Genomic DNA, 17,458 nt, shown 5'->3' with positions numbered 1-17,458 from the left:
TTGGAACATTCCACTCACTCCAGCCTTCCAGCTTGAAAAGGACCCTTTTATTCTGACCATCTGCCTTTGATGTGATTACAAATCCACATGAACATGCATCCTGCAATACCACCAGCTTTTATATTGCACACCGGCCTGTTAGAATTGGCACTGTATCCAGTGCTTTCTGGAAATTCAGATCTGTAACACCTACAGGTTCCCCTCCACTGACTAAACTTGTTACATCTCCACAAATCTCCAGCAAATTTGTCAAATGTGGTTCATCGGTCATGAAATCACAATGACTTAGTTTGACAACATTAAACTTCCCTAAATAATCACTATTTCTCCCTGGATCAGAGTCTGGCATTCTGTTGTCAGAAGACATTAAGCTGACAGGCCTGTGAATTCTCACTTTTTCTTTCCCTCTGTCCATCAACAAAGAGTTACATTTGTGATTTTCTAACCCAACAGTGTTATCCTGGAACTCAAGGAGTTTTGAAAAATTCTGCAGCTCCCTCCATCTCAGGAGCCACTTCCTTTAAACCCTATTGTAGGCCATTGTGTCATAGAGAACTACAGTAGAGAAACAGGACTTTTGGCCCATCTAGTTCATGTTGAATCATATAAACTGTGTCAAACCATACTAGGGTCCTGGAAACTTGTCTGCCTTTGTTAATTTTTCTATAACTTTGATCTCTTGACTAAGAATATTGTAAGTTCTTCCACACTATTTGAAAGTAGTCTATCTCTTATCTTTGGGATATCTTTGAAGAGTCCTCTACCAAGAACACAATTCAACTCATCTGCAGATATTGCAACCTAATTACTCCTTCCTTACTACAGGAAAAAGGCCTATTCGCAGGTATGACCAAGATCCTGTGCAAGCAGCAACAACCCTTGGCCCTCCATTGTGAGTTCCCCTCCAACCCAGAGAAGATGGGTTACAATCTTAACTCTGGCACAGGGCAACTCTGCCTTTTACACTCTGTCTCTGCTATGAAGAAGAGTCTGTTCTCCTAACTGTCCTGACCCCTACAACCATCACCTTTCTCATTTGTCCCCTCACTTGAACAGCCTCCTGTGCTGTGTGCAATTTACACATTGTCCCATCCCTAGAACACAGAAGAGCAGAAAGAGGAACTGTCCCTATAGCCCACGCGCTCTGTGCTGACCACGATGACAATTTAAACCGCAGATGGAATGTTGATGTCCCGAATAACATTGGTGGTTTATAACACAAATTTGTGTTTAGAACAGAGAACACTGAACAGTACAGCACAGGAACAGGCCATTCAGCCCACGATGTTGTGCTGAACCGGCTAAAAAGTAAATCAAAAACACCCAGAAGTTAATCTCTCCGACCTAAACAGTGTCCATATCCCTCCAGCTTCCTCACATTCACGTGCCCATCTAAGTGTCTCCTAAAAGCTTCTGCCACCATGAACTAAACTAAAACCAGTCTGGAGAGACAATGACATGGCTCTCAGGTCCAAGTTGAAATTCCTGCATGCACTTGTGCTCTCCATCTTTTTGTACGCATGCGAATCATGGACTTTGACAGCAGAACAGCAAAAGAAGATCCAGGCAGTAGAAATGAGATGCTTCAGAAGGCTCCTCGGCATCTCCTATACAGAGCATGTCTCAAGCGACAAAGTACAAAGTACCGTCACCCCGCTCATGAGACACTACCGAGATCTACTGTCCTCAGTAAAGAAGAGGAAGCTGAGATGGTATGGTCACATAACAAGACCAAGTGGACTCTCAAAGACCATTCTTCAAGGAATGGTGCAGGGGAAAGATAAAGCAGAAGACAGGGGAAGAAATGGGCAGACAACATTGCGCAGTGGACTGGAGAGAGCTTTGACACAACCCAGGCATCTAAGCCTCTCTTAAAAGCCTCTAATGTATTAGCCTCTACCTCCATATCGGACAACGCATTCCAGGCATCCACCACTGAGTAAATAAACTCCCCTTCTACCTATGGCCTCTCACGTTCAATGCATGCCCTTTGGTACTAAACATTTCTACCCTGGGAAACAGGTACTCCCTGTCTAATCAATCTATGCCTCTCAATCTTATGAAGCCATATCAGATCTCCCCTCAATCTCTGCTGCTCCAGAGAAAACAACCCAAGTTTGTCCAGCCTCTCAAGATAACACGTGCCCTCTAAACCAGACAACATCCCGGTAAGTTTGCCACAACCCAGGCAATCGGCCACAACTGTGAGAGATGGAGGCAACTGGTACAGCGCTCATCTGACCAGCTGTCCTACAAACCAGATGGGTTGCAGAATCCACAACCGTAACAGTAACCACTATACCAGGCAGCACATTCCAGGCATTGATCACTCTCAGTCAAAAACTTACCCCTCACACTCCTTTGAACCTAACCCTCTCACCTTCAATGCATGCCCGCTGGTATAGGACACTTCTATTCTGGGAAACAGATACTTTCACTCTACTTTATCTATGCCTCTTGTAATCTTATAAACCTCAATCAGATCTCTTCTCAGCCTCCACCGCTCCAGAGAAAACAACCCAAGTTTGTCCAGCCTCTAATGATGCACATGCCCTCTAAACCAGGCAGCATCCTTGTAAGGCTCTTCGGCACCTTCTCCAAAGCTTGACATCCTTCCTATAGAGGGCAAACCAGAACTGCATGCAATACTCCAGATCTGGCCTAACCAGAGTTGTACAAAGTTGCAACATATCCTCAGTTTGAAGTTGTTGGTAGACATCGGCTTATAACTCCCTCCCTCTCCCTGATCATCTGTACAGTGAACTGCCCAAGAGGTGGACAGTCAGTAATCCTTCCATCAACAATCCGCCACTCACACTCCGATGTTGCTGCCCTGAGAGCATCGCGTACACGTTGTCCCCACGTGTGGAAGTGACCGAGACCGGGGAGAGGGAAGCGAAGCAGAAGGATTTTTTACAAATTAAACTCACAGACAGGGACAGAGAGGATCAGCCAGAGGGTCAGCAGCTGCCGAGTGTCCATCTCTCTCAAGGACAGGCGGATGGGGCACAGTGATACAGAGGTCCTCTACACTCCTGGAGTTTCTGGTGATGAGCAGTCCAGTCTGGTGCAGAGGCGTACAGTGGAACAGGAAACTGGCCTGTGAGGTGGTGTGATCACAGGCAGATAGGCACCACCCCCAGGGGGAAGAACAGGACTGCAAAACAAGAGCCCAGTCCCTGATTACAGTATCACTGTCCTTCAGGGATGCTCCTGAGGATCCCTTCACTCCTATCAGTATCTTCCTCCCTCCCAGTCCACCCCACCCTTTATCTAGACTCCTCAGTGGGGAAAGCAATGTCAGGGTGAGTAGGGTATTTCCAATCTCCTTTAGACAGGACCTGGATGTGCAGTGAGGACAGGAACAATCCACAGTGGGAAACAGAGAAACAATCCAACTGTGACACAGATGGAGCATGGGAAATATCTCTACAATGTCCCTCACTCTAAGTGGGAGATCTGTACACTGACCAGTGTCTCTCAGACCCTCATTCTCATGGAGAGATCTGTACATTGAACAGTGTCTCTCAGACCCTCTCCCTCAGGGGAAGATCTGTACACTGACCGGTGTCTCTCAGTCCCTCTCTCTCAGGGAGAGATCTGTACATTGACCAGTATGTCAGTCCTCTTCTCTCTCAGTGCCAAGTCTGTATGCTGACTTCACAAACAAGAGAAAATCTGCGGATGCTAGAAATCCAAGCAAAACACACAAAAGGCTGTAGGAACTCAGCAGGCCAGACAGCATCTATGGAAAAGAGTTCAGTCAACGTTTTGGGGCCAGACCCTTTAGCAGGGCCGGAGAGAAAAAAAATGATGAGTCTGAGTTCGAAGGTGGGGGTGGGGGGGGAGGGGAGGGAAAGACACAAAGTGAAAAGTGAAACTGGGAGGAGGGAGGGGTGAAGTAAAGAGCTCAGAAGATGATTGGGTGAGAGAGATGCAGGGCTGGAGAAGGGGGATCTAATAGGAGAGGACAGATGGCCATGGAAGAAGGAAAAGGGGGAGGGCACAGGAGGAGGGGTGGGGGAGTGGGAGCGGCCATTACCGGAAGTTCAAAAAATCGATGTTCACGCCATCAGGTTGGAAGCTACCCAGGCAGAATATAAGGTGTTGCTCCTCCAACCTGAGTGTGGCCTCATTATGACAGTAGAGGATTGACATGTCGGAATGGGAATGGAAAGTGGAATCAAAATGAGCAATCTAGTTTTTTCTGGCAGATGAAGCTTAGGTTCCCAGCGAACTGATCTTCCAATCTACGTCGGGTCTCACCAATATACAGGCTACGCCGGGAGCACCAGATATAGTAGATGACACCAACACCTGTTGCTTGTAAAAATGCCATCCCCTTCACTCAGTTCCTCCTTCTTTGCTGCCTCTGCTCCCAGGATGAGGCTTTTCATTCCAGGACAAAGGAGATGTCCTCATTCCTCAAAAATAATAGGGGCTTCCCTTCCTCCACCATCAATGCTGCTTTCAACTGCATGTGTTCCACCTCGCGCATGTCTGCCCTCAACCTATCCTCCCACCACTCCACCAGGGATGGGGTTCCTCTTGTCCTCACCCATCACCCCATCAGCCTCCAAGTCCAGCACGTAATTCTCCAAACTTTCTGCCACCTCCACTGAGATCCCACTACAAAGCACATCTTTCCCTCCCCTGCACTTTCTGCCTTCTGCAGGGATTGCTCCCTACATGACTCCCTTGTCCATTCATCCCTTGCCACTTACCTCCCTCCTGGCAAATGGAACAAGTGCTATACCTGCCTCTAAACCTCCTCCCTCACTATTATTCAGGGCCCCAAAGTCCTTCCAGGTGAGGTTATACTTCAGCTGTGAGTCTGTTGGGGTCACCTACTGTGTCCAGTGAACCCAGTGTGGCCTTCTGTATGTGGGTGGGACCCAATGTAGACTGGGAGACCACTTTGCTGAGCACCTATGCTCTGTCTATTAGGGTGAAGGGCCAGGCTGCTAGGTTTCAGGAACGCTGATTGACTGTTCTCCTAGGACCCTCCGTTCCACAAAACAGACCAAAGTGATGAGTTCAGGAAAATTCCTTGGTTGTTATGATGAAGTGAGCTGAAAGGCCTGTGTCCATGCTATTCGACTGTCCCAATAAAAGAAACATCTTCCACAGATGAACTCCTTATCTAAACCCCACAGGATCCTTTGCTTTGCCAAATTGATTATTATTATTCTAAACTCAAGCAGAATGAAGCTGGTCCATCTCACGTTCTGGACGCTGTTGGGGAGAAACACCCGTCAACCATTCCCCATTGTGGATGGTGGATACAATTTTATCTCTGTCTGCTTCTCACTCCTCTTCCTGCTCCGGCTCGCCCTCCCCACCTCCCCTCACTAACAATCCTCCCCCTCCCCCACTCTCACTCTTTCCCTTCACTAATGCATGGACCCCCGCCTGAGGGCCGAACAGCAGATTTCCTTGAGAAAGCCACTCTCCCTCCCCCCATCCCCCCTCACTCTTTTTGTTAAACTTTTGCTCTGACAGTGCAGTGATGGAGAGGGAGGAGAGGAGCTGGAATTTTAATGTTATTGGTGAAGGAGCTGACGGGTCTGAATGCCCAGAGCCGCTGTGGAGGTTGGGGGCCGGTGACAGGGTGAAGGGTGAGTGAAGCATTGCCATGTGGGGGCAGGAAATAAGAGAGACTCAGACACTCTGGTCAACAGGAAATGAAGCTGAAAACTGACAATGGGACTCCGGATATCTCGTGCAAGATATACAAACAAGCAGGAAAAAAGAAGCTGTAAGAGAAAGACGTAGAAAAATACGGAAACAGATGTTACACAATGAGCAGACTAATGTGAGACCAGAGAGATCAAAAGCGAGGCAGGAACAAAGAGGAGCACTGGCAAAGATCCATACATAGAGAGAGAGAGAGGAAGAGAATCCAAGTGAGAAATACGGGTTGAAACTCTCTGGTCCAGTGGTCTGTGGTTTGGCAGCTCCTGTGGTCCAGCATGTTTCAAATCTGCACAACAGATCTTCAATTTCTTTATTTTCTTTTAGAGATGCTGCACGATAACAGACTGTTCCACTCAATGAGTCCGCACTGCCTGGTTAAATGACTAACCCGTACATTTTTAGACCATGGAAGCACCCGGAGGAAACCGACGCGGGCATGGGGAGAATGTGGAAACACCTCACAGGCAGCAGTGGGAATTGAACCCAGTCGCTGGCGCTGCAGATCGTTAAGCTACACCATCATGCCATTCCATCTATACTAATTTATTCTAACAAAGATCTAAAATACTAGGATGTGTACTAATCTGAAGCTAATTTGTCTATTTTCCAATCTCAGCCATTAACGTTCCGAACTGAGTGTTACTGACTAATGGAAACTTTGGCTTGCTGATAGCTCTCACTGGTGTTCCACAGGCAGCAATGCTGGGATCTCTGTTGTTTCTGATATTTATAAATGACTTGGATGAAACTGTAGATGGGTGGGTCAGTGAGTCTTCAGATGACCCAAGGAATAGTGGAGTTGTGGACCACGTGAAGGGCTGTAAAAGGACACAGCGGGACACAGATCAGTTATAGATATGGGTGGGGAAATGGCAGATGGAGGTAAATTTGAACAAGTGTGAGGTGTTACATGATGGAAGGTCAAAATAAGGAGAAAGCATACAATTAACAATAGGGTTCTTAACAACACTGGTGTACAAATGGATCTTGGGATCTCTGTCCAAAGTTCACTGAGAGTGGCCAAACAAGTCCACAGAGTGGTGAAGAAGGCCAATGTTATGCTTACCTTCATTGGTCAGACATTGGGTATAAGTGTACGAAAATCACAATGTAGCTATATAAAACTTTGGTTAGACTATATTTGGATTATAGTGCACTGTTCTGGTCGCCCCATTATGGGAAGGAAGTGGAGGCTTTGTAAAGGGAACAGAAGATGTTTACCAGGATCACACACAAAATGCTGGTGGAACGCAACAGGTCAGGCAGCATGTATAGGAAGTACAGTCGACGTTTCGGGCCGAGACCCTTCGTCAGGACTAATGGAAAGATGAGATAGTGAGAGATTTGAAGGGAGAATGGAGAGGATCATGGAATGGGAGGTCTAGGCAGAAAGAAAGGGGGAGGGGAGCACCAGAGGGAGATGGAGAGCAGGCAAGGAGTGATTGTGAGAGGGACAGAGAGAGAGAAAAAAGGGGAAAATAATAAATAAATAAATAGATAAGGGATGGGGTAAGAAGGGGAGGAGGGACATTAACAGAAGTTAGAGAAGTCAATGTTCATGCCATCAGGTTGGAGACTACCCAAACAGAATATAAGGTGTTGTTCCTCCAACCCGGGTGTGGCTTCATCTTGACAGAACCTTTGATGCCATGTCCAATCAAGAACCTATCAATCTCTGTTTAAATACACCCAATGACCTGGCCTCCACAGCTGCATGTGGCAACAAATTCCACAAATTCACCACCCTCTGGCTAAAGAAATTTCTCCACATCTCTGTTTTGAATGTACACCCCTCTATCCTGAGGCTGTGCTTTCTTGTCCTAGACTCTCCCACCATGGGAAACATCCTTTTCACATCTACTCTGTCTAGTCCTCTCAACATTCAAAAGGTTTCAATGAGATCCTCCCTCATCCTTCTAAATACCAGCACGTACAGACCCAGAGCCATCAAACATTTCTCATATGACAAGCCTTTCATTGCTGGAATCATCCTTGTGAACCTCCTCTGGACCCTCTCCAATGCCAGCATATCTTTTCTAAGATGAGGAGCCCACAATACTCAAAGTGAGGCCTCGCCACTGCCTTATAAAGCCTCAGCATCACATTCCTGCTCTTGAATTCTAGACCTCTTGAAATGAACACTAACATTGCATTTACCTTCCTTACCACTCAGTCAACCTGCAAGTTAACCTTTAGGATGTTCTGCACAAAGACTCCCAAGTCCTTTTGCATCTCAAATATTTGGATGTTCTCCGCATTCAGAATATACTCCACACATTTAATTCTACTACCAAAATGTATGACCATGTATTTTCCAACATTATATTTCATTTGCCACCTTCTTGCCCATTCTCCTAATCTGTCCTCCTGCATCCTACCTGTTTCCCCAACACTACCTGCCCCTCCACCAATCTTCGTATCATCTGCAAACTTGGCAACAAAGCCATCTATTTCATCTACAGCATTATATATAATTGTTAGTCTTTGTTACTTGTAGTTTTTCTTGAATTATATTGCACTTTATTTTCCTGTATATGCCTACAAGAAAACAAATTTCAAGGTAGTATATGGTGACATGCATGTACTTTGATAATAACTTTAATTTGAACACTGAAATATCAGAACTTGACGGAATTACACTGATTTACAGGATGGACCTGCTATGGACTCTATAGCGACATCTGGCTGCTTCAGTGAGGATAGCAGTGGTTGGCAGCCGTGTCATGACTTCCAATAAAGACCAAAGGTTCAAAGGTTAATTTTATTATCAAAGTATAAATGCAGAATATAACTCTGAGATTTGACTTCTCCAGATAACAAATAAAACACAGAAAACCATAGGAGTTGAAAGAAAGACATGCACAAAAAGAAAAAAACAAGAACTCCTAAACCCTTGCAACCAATTCTTCTCTCACACCAAAAGATATCAGAACACCCAAACCCCAGTCTGTGAATCGGTGAGAACACAAAGGAGACATAGAACTAAAAGAGGCCAGTATGAACTACAGAACAATCCATGAATCTTAGAACTTAGATAATATCTCCAAGTGCATCACGACCCAGCGGCCTCTCCAGGATAGTGAATTAAATCAGTGGCCTTTTCTGAAGGTAGCGACACAAACTAGCAGCCCCTCTGAGGGCAGCGACACTGACCATCAGTCTCTTCGAGAACCAATGAAGTGAAGACACATATCACTGGAGATGGAACCTTTGAAAGGAGAAAGATTGTTTCTCATCAGCCTCCTGTACCAGAAAAGACTGATAAATGGTCGAGTCACCTTATATCATCATCCAACAAACGAGCCCAGTGAATCCAGCTACAGTGTAGCTGCTACACTGTTACCATAAGACACAGACTATGATGTCCATATCTGTGCAAGAATAATAATAATATGAATAATAATTCATTTAAAGTAGCATTATAGATTGATAGGGTTGTACAGCCATTTTTTGGCACATTTGCCTTCATAAATTAAAGTATTGAGTACAAGAGATGGGATGTTATGCTGAAGTTGTATAAGACATTGTTTGCCAAATTTGGAGTATTGTGTGCATTGGATGGTAGGGATATGGAGGGCTATGGTTCTGGTGCAGGTCGATGGGAGTGGGCAGTTTAAATGGTTAGGCATGGACTAGATGCACTGAAGGACCTGTTTCTGTGTTATACTCTTCTATGACTTTTTAATTCCATGCCATTACAATGGGATACCTCTATTGAACCAGGATTTGAATCAGTATTAGATTACATATCACCGGCACACATTGAGAAATTTGTTATTTTCTGGCAGCAGTACAAAAAATCACATTCCAACAAGAGATATCTATAAAATATATAAATAAGTAGTGCAAAGGGAGCAAAAGACATAGTGAGCTGGTGCACATTTGTTCAATGTCCAGAAATCTCATGACGGAGGAGAAGAAGCAATGTTCCTAAAACATTGAGTGTGTGTCTTCAGGCTCCTGTACCTCCTCCTTGAAGGCACGTCCATGTGATGGGAGTCCTTAATGATGGATGCCACCTTTTTGAAGCATCACTTTTTGAAGATGTCCTCAACGTTGGGAAGCTAGTGCGCATGATAGAGGATTCTGTACTCAGTGATTGAGGGAGGAGTCCGAATGGCTGGATGGGCTGTTGTTTCTGAAATGAAGTATTAGCATCATGAAGCATGACTCCTGATTTGTCTGTATAAGCAAAACTTAAAGCCCCAGTTGAAGCCTTTAAGATGGTATAAGAAAGATCAGCTTTATGCTCTATGCTCTTCACAACTACGGAAATTTATGGAGGCAAAGGGAATCTCACAGCTGCAGGAACCCCAGTCAAGGTTGGCCAGCAAGTACAATTAATAGAAGTTATACAATCGTCACTTCAAAATGAGCACAATGGAAAGTTGTGGAAATGCATTTGCAGACAAAATTGCAGAAAGGACAAAAGGGCAGTACGGGAATGGGTAAAAGAAGTCCAAGAAATAAAAGACGTACTCAGAATGGTGCCATATGGGAAGTTGGTCAAGAAGTGGATGGTGTCTACATGGTCTTTAGCAAGGCACTTGACAAGGTCCCACATGGCAAGTTGGTCAGGAAGGTTCAGTCACAGCATTCAAGAAGAGGAAGAAAATTCGATTAGACATTGTGGAAGAAGCTAGAGAGTGGTAGTAGATGGTTGCCTTTCCGACTGGAGGCCTGTGACTAGTGGAGTGCCGCAGGGACTGGTACTGGGTCCATTGTTGTTTGTCATCTATATTAATGATCTAGATGATAATGTGGTTAACTGGATCAGCAAATGTGCGGATGTCTCTAAGACTGGAGGTGCAGTGGACCCCAAGGAAGGCTATCAGAGCTTGCAGTAAGATTTGGACCAGCTGAAAAATGGGCTGAACAATGGCAGATGGAATTTAATCAGTCAAGTGCAATGAGTTGTACATCGGTTAAGACCAACCAGGATAGATTTAATATCGTGAGCAACAGGGCACTGAGGAGTGCGGTGGAACAAAGAGATCTAGGGGTACAGGTCCATAGCTTATTGAAAGTGGTGTCATAGGTTGATAGGGTCATAAAGAATGCTTCTGACATATTTGCCTTCATAAGTCAAAAGTATTGAGTACAGGATATGGGGTGTTATGTTGAAGTTATATAAGACGTGAGTGGGGCCTAATTTGGAGTATTGTGTGCAGTTTTAGTCAACCACCTACTGGAAAGATGTAAATAAGGTTAAGAGTAACAAGAAAGTTTACAAGGATGCTACCAGGACTAGGGGATCCAAGTTGCAATGAAAGATTGAATAGGTTAGGATGTTATTCCTTGGAACGTAGAAGGTTGAGAGATTATATAAAGTAATACAAAATTATGGTAGGGTAAATGCAAGCATGCTTTTTCCACTGGGGGTTGGTGGGACTAGATTAAGGGTGAATGGTGAAAAGTTGAAGGGATCTGAGGGGAAATTTCTTCACTCAGAGGGTCATGAGAATGTGGAATGAGCTGCCAGCCCAAGGGGTGCATGCGAGCTCGATTTCAATGTTTAACTGAAGTTTTGATAGGCACATGGATGGTAGGGGTATGGAGAGCTATGGTCCCGCTGCAGGTCGATGGGAGTAGTCAGCTTAAATGGTTTGCCACAGACTAGATGGGCAGAAGAACCTGTTTCTGTGCTGTAATTTTCTATGACTATGACTCGAATTCATGAAGCGAAGGTAACAGTTGAAGTTTTGGAAACAAATTTGATATCTTTATCACTGATTAACATATGATATTTGAGAAATACAAACTCAGTACTCTAATAAAGAAAAATGTTTCTGGATGGAGAATGGTGGGAGGTTAAACTGTTGTGGAGTCTGGAGATATGGCACTAGTTATCCACCAGTAGCTCCAGCTACATTGCCTCCTTATCTGGCAGAGCAGATAAACTCCAGTGAACATGAAACTGAAGTGGACATGATAATCAACAGATTCTCCCAGTGGTGATGGAAACCAAAGGTCAGGGCACAACTGCAACAAATGTTTGAAAGATGCATGACATGCCAGAAAAATAATGTTGGATCAATGAAAAAAGTCACCACAATTAAGATCTCCTGCTCCATCTGGTCCATTTTTACACTCCCAAGTGAACTACATTACTTTCTGAAAGTGTCAAGGATACTCAGACATACTGATGACAGTGGACAAGTTTTCATGATTGCTGGAAGCTATTCCAATGACTAAAGCCAGTGTGACACACATATAGCCATTGTTCTGAATAAGGAGAGGGGTGAGGAGGAGAGGGGAAATGGCAATGTGGAGGAGGAGGGATGAGGGGGGAAATGGGAGGGTGAGGGGTGTGGAGAAGGGGTGAGTGGGAAGAATGCTGGGAGGAGAGGGGCAGAGAGGCAGAGTGGGTGAGAGGAAGAGGGGTTGTGAGGACGGAATAAGAGTTGGGGATAAGAGGGAAAAGGGAAAGTATGGGGTAGGGGTAGAAGAGGTGGGAGAGAAAGGGGGAGGAGAGGATGGGAAGTGGAGGGGAGGAGAAACAGGGAGGCAAGAGGAGGTGAGAGGATGGTGGAGGAGGAGTGGCATTGAGGAGGAGACAGGTGTGGGGAGGGGGGGGACAGGGCCAAAGAGACTGAGAGACCTACCTGTTTAAGCCTAGCTAACCACAGGGCAATTTACAATGACCAGTGACCCTATTAACTAAGTATTTGGACTATGGGAGGAAACCAGAGCACCTGGAGGAAACCCACACATTCACGGGGAGAACACAGAAACTCCTTACAGGCAGTGGTGGATACTGAACCCAGTCACCTGTACTGTAAAACATTGTGCTACCCACTATGCCACCCCAAGTTCTACCTATATGGTCTTGCAGGACAATTAAAATATATTTTAACCTTTCTGTGTAGTAATAGCAAATTTCCCTGCAAGGATATTTATCCCTGACAGGTTCCAGGGCAATACATTCCTCTTGTACAGGTTGCCTCTACCCCAGAAGAGAACCACAAAAAATATGCATTTCCATTTATGGGCAACCATTTTAATCCCCGTTCCCATCGTTGGTCCATGGCTTCCTCTACTGCCACAATGAGGCCAATCTCAAGTTGGAGAAGCACCACTGTCTGGGTATTCTCCAACCAAATGGCATGAACATTGATTTCTCCAACTTCGAGGAAAATTTTCCCCTTCTTCTTCCCTCTGGCCTCTTACCTCTCCCCTCCTGCTTCACTTCCCCCTGAGACCCCTTCTCCTATCCTTTATCCCATGGTCTACTTTCCACTCCCATCAGATTCCTTCCTCTAGTTTACAGCCTTTTACCTTTCCCCAACATCGCCTCCCTGCTTCTCACTTCATCCTCCTCCCTCACATACCTGGTTTCACCCATCACCTTCTAGCTTGTCCTCCTTCCCCTGTGCCCTCCTTTCCCCTTCCTTTCCAGTCCCGACAAAGGGTCTCGGCAAACGATAACCGTCTGTTCATTTACATCGACGCTGCCAGCCTTCTGTGTGTGCTGCATTGTATTGCCACTCTCTGTTACCGCCAGTCCGGTGCTGGATGGTTGATACGCGGTAAATCGTATTCCCCTTCTGTTACTGGCTAAGGGTAGAGATGGGGCGGGGTTTCGTAACACCCTGCTCGTCTAATGGTCAGAACATATGTCGTTCATGTTGAATCACGGGTTCTGGCGTAATCTACATGATTGACGAACGGTTTCGTTTGACCGGCAGGTGTATCAGCCAATGATAGGAGGGTGCAGAGGTGGGTCTGGACTGTGAATAGCTAAGTGGAAAGGACCGTCATGCTCCGCCTCTCCTATACCGCCGTTCTCTCACCATGACAAGGCTGAGTGAGTTGCTACTGTCAGTGTTGGCTGGCCTTAGAGTTAAAAAGAACGGACGTAGGTTAACGCCTCAGTGGGTTATCCCGGGCAGCGGTTGTTTGTGTGGGCTGTTGAAGCTGTGATAGAGTAGGACTACAACTCTCAGATGGCCCCGCGGCACCACAGGTTCATCGGCTGCCTCCGCTTGACCGCACCGCCTGCCGGGAGTTGTAGTTCGCGAGCGGCCATCTTGTGTGACGGTTGGAGCTCGGCCTTCCCAAGATTATGGAGGGCTGGCGGATGTTACCCAAAGTATGCAGGATGCAGCTGCTGTACAGTGCAATATGTGCCTTGCAAAGGAAAGGGGAGCTGCAACCGTCATTTTTCCGGCGTCATTTTCACTGGGGCAGGAGTTCTGGGAGAGAATGAGGCAATATCGTAGATCTTCCCTAGTTTTGTAACCACTATGGGGTTGCAGTGGCTGAGAGAACGGTGCTACATCATCCCCAGTTCTAGGATTATTGCAAAGTTATTGTGTGGTTGGAGTAAGTCGAGGGAATTTAGTGTTGCATTTTCACCATTTCGGGGATCAGTGCACAGTTAATACCCCGTTTCCTTATGATTGAAGCCTTCCATTCCTGGCAATATCCCTGTGAATCCAACCCTGCGAGAAAGAATGAGTGTGTATGTGTTCATCATGATTTTCTAAAACCACCCATACTCAGAATCAGGTTTAATATCACTGGCATGTGTTGTGAAATTTGTTGACTTTGTGGCAGCTGTACAATGCAATACATAATGGGGGAGAAAACTGAATTGTAGTATGTACTTCTACAACTTGGTCCTTCAGCTCCCATCAACATCCTTGTAAATCTTTTCTGCACTCTTTCCAGTTCTGTAACACAGTATAGCAACCCAAACGGAACATAATAACCCAAGTCCCGAAGAAGAATCTGGCCCGAAACGTCGACTGACTGCTTACTCCTTTCCATACATGCTGCCTGGCCTGCTGAGTTCCTCCAGCATTTTGTGTTTTGCTTTGGATTTCTGTCACTGCATATTTTCTTCTCTTTGTGACTGTAATCAAAGCATAACCTCACCACTGTCCTGTACAACCGCACCTTCAACTCCCAAAATTTATACTCATTGTCCTGACTGATGAAAGCCAATGTCCAAAAACCTTCTTCACTACCTGTGATTACATTTTAGTGAACTGTGTATTTGTCAGACATCCCACCTTGCAAAAACTCATTTCAGGGATGTAGCACCATCATCCCTGCCCCCTGCAACCACATATTCATCCTCCCCCCCCCCCCCCCCAAACCGGTCGACCAAGGGTGCATGTAAACAGAACATTTGATTATGAAAGAACACAACAGTTTATTTGATCACACATTGAAACTATATTCCTTGTTGAGTATTTTGTTGGCAGTCTCGATGCTAATAGCTAAATGCTGATGCAAATGGCTTTTCTATTTCTTTTGCAAACTTTCCTTGTACTGTGATATGGCTTGCTTGGCAGATTTGAGCATTTTGCCGAAAGTCTCAACCTCATAAAATATGTACTTATATTATCATGGAGTCGTTTTTTAAAATTCTATTTCAACTTTAAGCAAGACAACAGGGAGTTTGGCCTCAACACGTAGGACATCAATAGAGTAGCTCCTTAACAGCTAGCTAGCTAGTTTAAATAATGTTAGCTATGCTAATGAATGAATGACACTTGTTAAACTCACCTCAACATGTCTTTTACAGTCATTTAACCCACCATGGACAATAGAAAAGTCAATGTTGCAAACAGTGCAGCGAGCAACACTGTCATTATTTTGACCTCTATTAGGCAGGGGTACACTTTAGTGTAGTCTGGGGTGAAGTACGTTTTATATTTTCTTTTTTTGGAACACTCTGCCATGGCACTGCAGGACACTAAACTACGGACAATGAAAGAGGGAGAGAGGGGTCGACTGTAAAGCCTGCCCACAGAGAATACTGATAGGTCTACTTAGCACAAAGGGAGACCGATCAGGGTGCTCTCTCTCTCACTTGCTCTCTCTGTCTCCCTCTCACCCAGTGGCTTTTGTTATGTACCAGCAGCAATAGATCACAAATGGAGTCTGGTTTTGATGTTAAAACCATTATCTTTATTAGTATCTACTCCAAATATAAAAGATGAAACAAAATAAACAGAAGTTAATGTTATGCGTACATACGTGTATATATAGCTCCCAAACTATTAAGCTTGGGAAACAATGTGTAAAGCCTTAAGATGGTAAAGTAGAAAAGTTCAATAATCCATGGAATAAGTGAGTGAGGGGAGAGAATTGTAAATCCACACAAAAATGTAGAGAGAAGGCAATTATGGGGAATCCCACAGATTCCACGCTGGGTAAACGAAATAACAGTCGCCGAAGATCTTATCCGTCGAGTCGTTGCAAAATCCACTTAGAAATATCACCAAGTGACAGTCACAGGAATATTGTCTTCAGGTGGTTACCACATAACACGCTGATTCCAGGTAAAGGCCAACAAAAGTGATACCACAGGATACTCCAACAAATCCACACATATGGATTCTAGGAAGTGACAGTCACACATCCATTCTGCACTGCGTGCCGATGATCAACCCAATCTTTTGGGCATTTGGAGAGTTCCAAACCATACCAGTGACAAGCTGAAGTTCCAACAGCCTGTTTCTCTCCCTCTCTCTCCTTACTGAGCAGCAGCAGTTGGCCGCAGCTTGTTATACTGACATCATAGTCCCGCCTCATCCAAGCGTCTCTTAAAGTGACAGTCCACAGTGAACGAAACCTGTGGTCTCGTAACACTCTCAAAAATATTGATTTCCAGGATATTGTATATAATTTGCGGGCTTCAGGGAGCCGCTATCAATATGTGGGAGACTTCCGGAACTTCCAGGAGAGGGGGATGTCTGATTTGTACACCTCTGTTCCACAGCACTGTGAAGATTGTACTTGGATTTGACCTTGCACTGATATGAATTAAAGTCCATCTGCCATTCCTCACCTCACATACCCAGGATGATCGAGATTGCCACTGTAATCTTTGATCCTTCTTCACTGTTCACGATACAACTAGTTAGAATGTTACTCACGCTCCTCAGTCTCTCTGTTTCACAATGGTATGGGATGGGACCAGGTCCTTGGAGTTGGGAATTTGAGGAGGTGCTCTGATTGAGGTTGGACAGGATGTGGAGCAAACGGAGGATGAGGGAATGGAACAGGAGGAATGGGGGCATCTTGTCCTGAGACTGATGCTCAAAGCCCCTCTCCCCCCAAACCCGTTCTTTGTGTAATATATAAAAAAATCTTGCCCCTTCTCCTTTGCACTTATCCCTCCCACCTTAAATACATTTCCTGTGGTATTAGGCATTTTAACACTGGGAAAATGCCTGCTGTAACTATGCCTCTGTATTGAGTTGTGTCTATTATAGAGATGGTGCCAAACACTAGGCTGCTAAACAAGATAAGAAACCATGGTATTATAGGAAAGATACCAGTGTGGACAACAGATTAGCTGACTAGCAGACATCTATGAGTGGGGATAAAGGGGGCCTTTTCTATTTGCTTGCTAGTAATTAATGGTGTTCAATATGTCCCTATTGAAAAGAGATGATGAGGAAATTCTTTAGCCAGAAAGGTGAATCTGTGGAATTCGCAGAAGGTTGATGGGTTCCTGTTTATCAGGGGTTCCAAATGTTACAGGGTGAAGGCAGGAAAGGGAAAATAAATTAGCCATGATCAAATACTGGTGCAGACTTGAAGAAGTGAAAGGACTAATTCTCCTCATGTGGTTGATGTAGATTGCTGAGCAGTGGCCTGATAAAGGTTTAAAAATTCATAGAGTAACACTACACTGAAGCAGGACTCTTGGCCCAACCCGTGCATGTCAACTCAGCTGTCATGGACTTTATCTGGAAATGCACAGAGGACTGTGTGTCTCACAAGACGATCCGGGTATTCC

The 17,458-nt window shown here is 45.1% G+C and overlaps 1 protein-coding gene across 1 annotated transcript in view; it reads right to left on the bottom strand.

Moving 5' to 3' along the window:
* LOC140719087 (SLAM family member 8-like) overlaps positions 1–13,191 on the bottom strand; it is a 55,556-nt gene extending 42,365 nt beyond the window's left edge. Inside the window, exon 1 of the mRNA XM_073033463.1 lies at positions 13,142–13,191. The gene's annotated coding sequence lies outside the window, so the exon portion shown is untranslated. The remainder of the gene's footprint in view (positions 1–13,141) is intronic.
* Positions 13,192–17,458: the final 4,267 nt, after the last annotated feature.

This window comes from Hemitrygon akajei, chromosome 31 (genome assembly GCF_048418815.1).
Source record: "Hemitrygon akajei chromosome 31, sHemAka1.3, whole genome shotgun sequence".
In the NCBI taxonomy this organism is placed as follows: Eukaryota; Metazoa; Chordata; class Chondrichthyes; order Myliobatiformes; family Dasyatidae; genus Hemitrygon; species Hemitrygon akajei.
The sequence above is the reverse complement of the archived record's forward strand: the minus strand, read 5'-3'. Positions and strand labels throughout refer to the sequence as shown.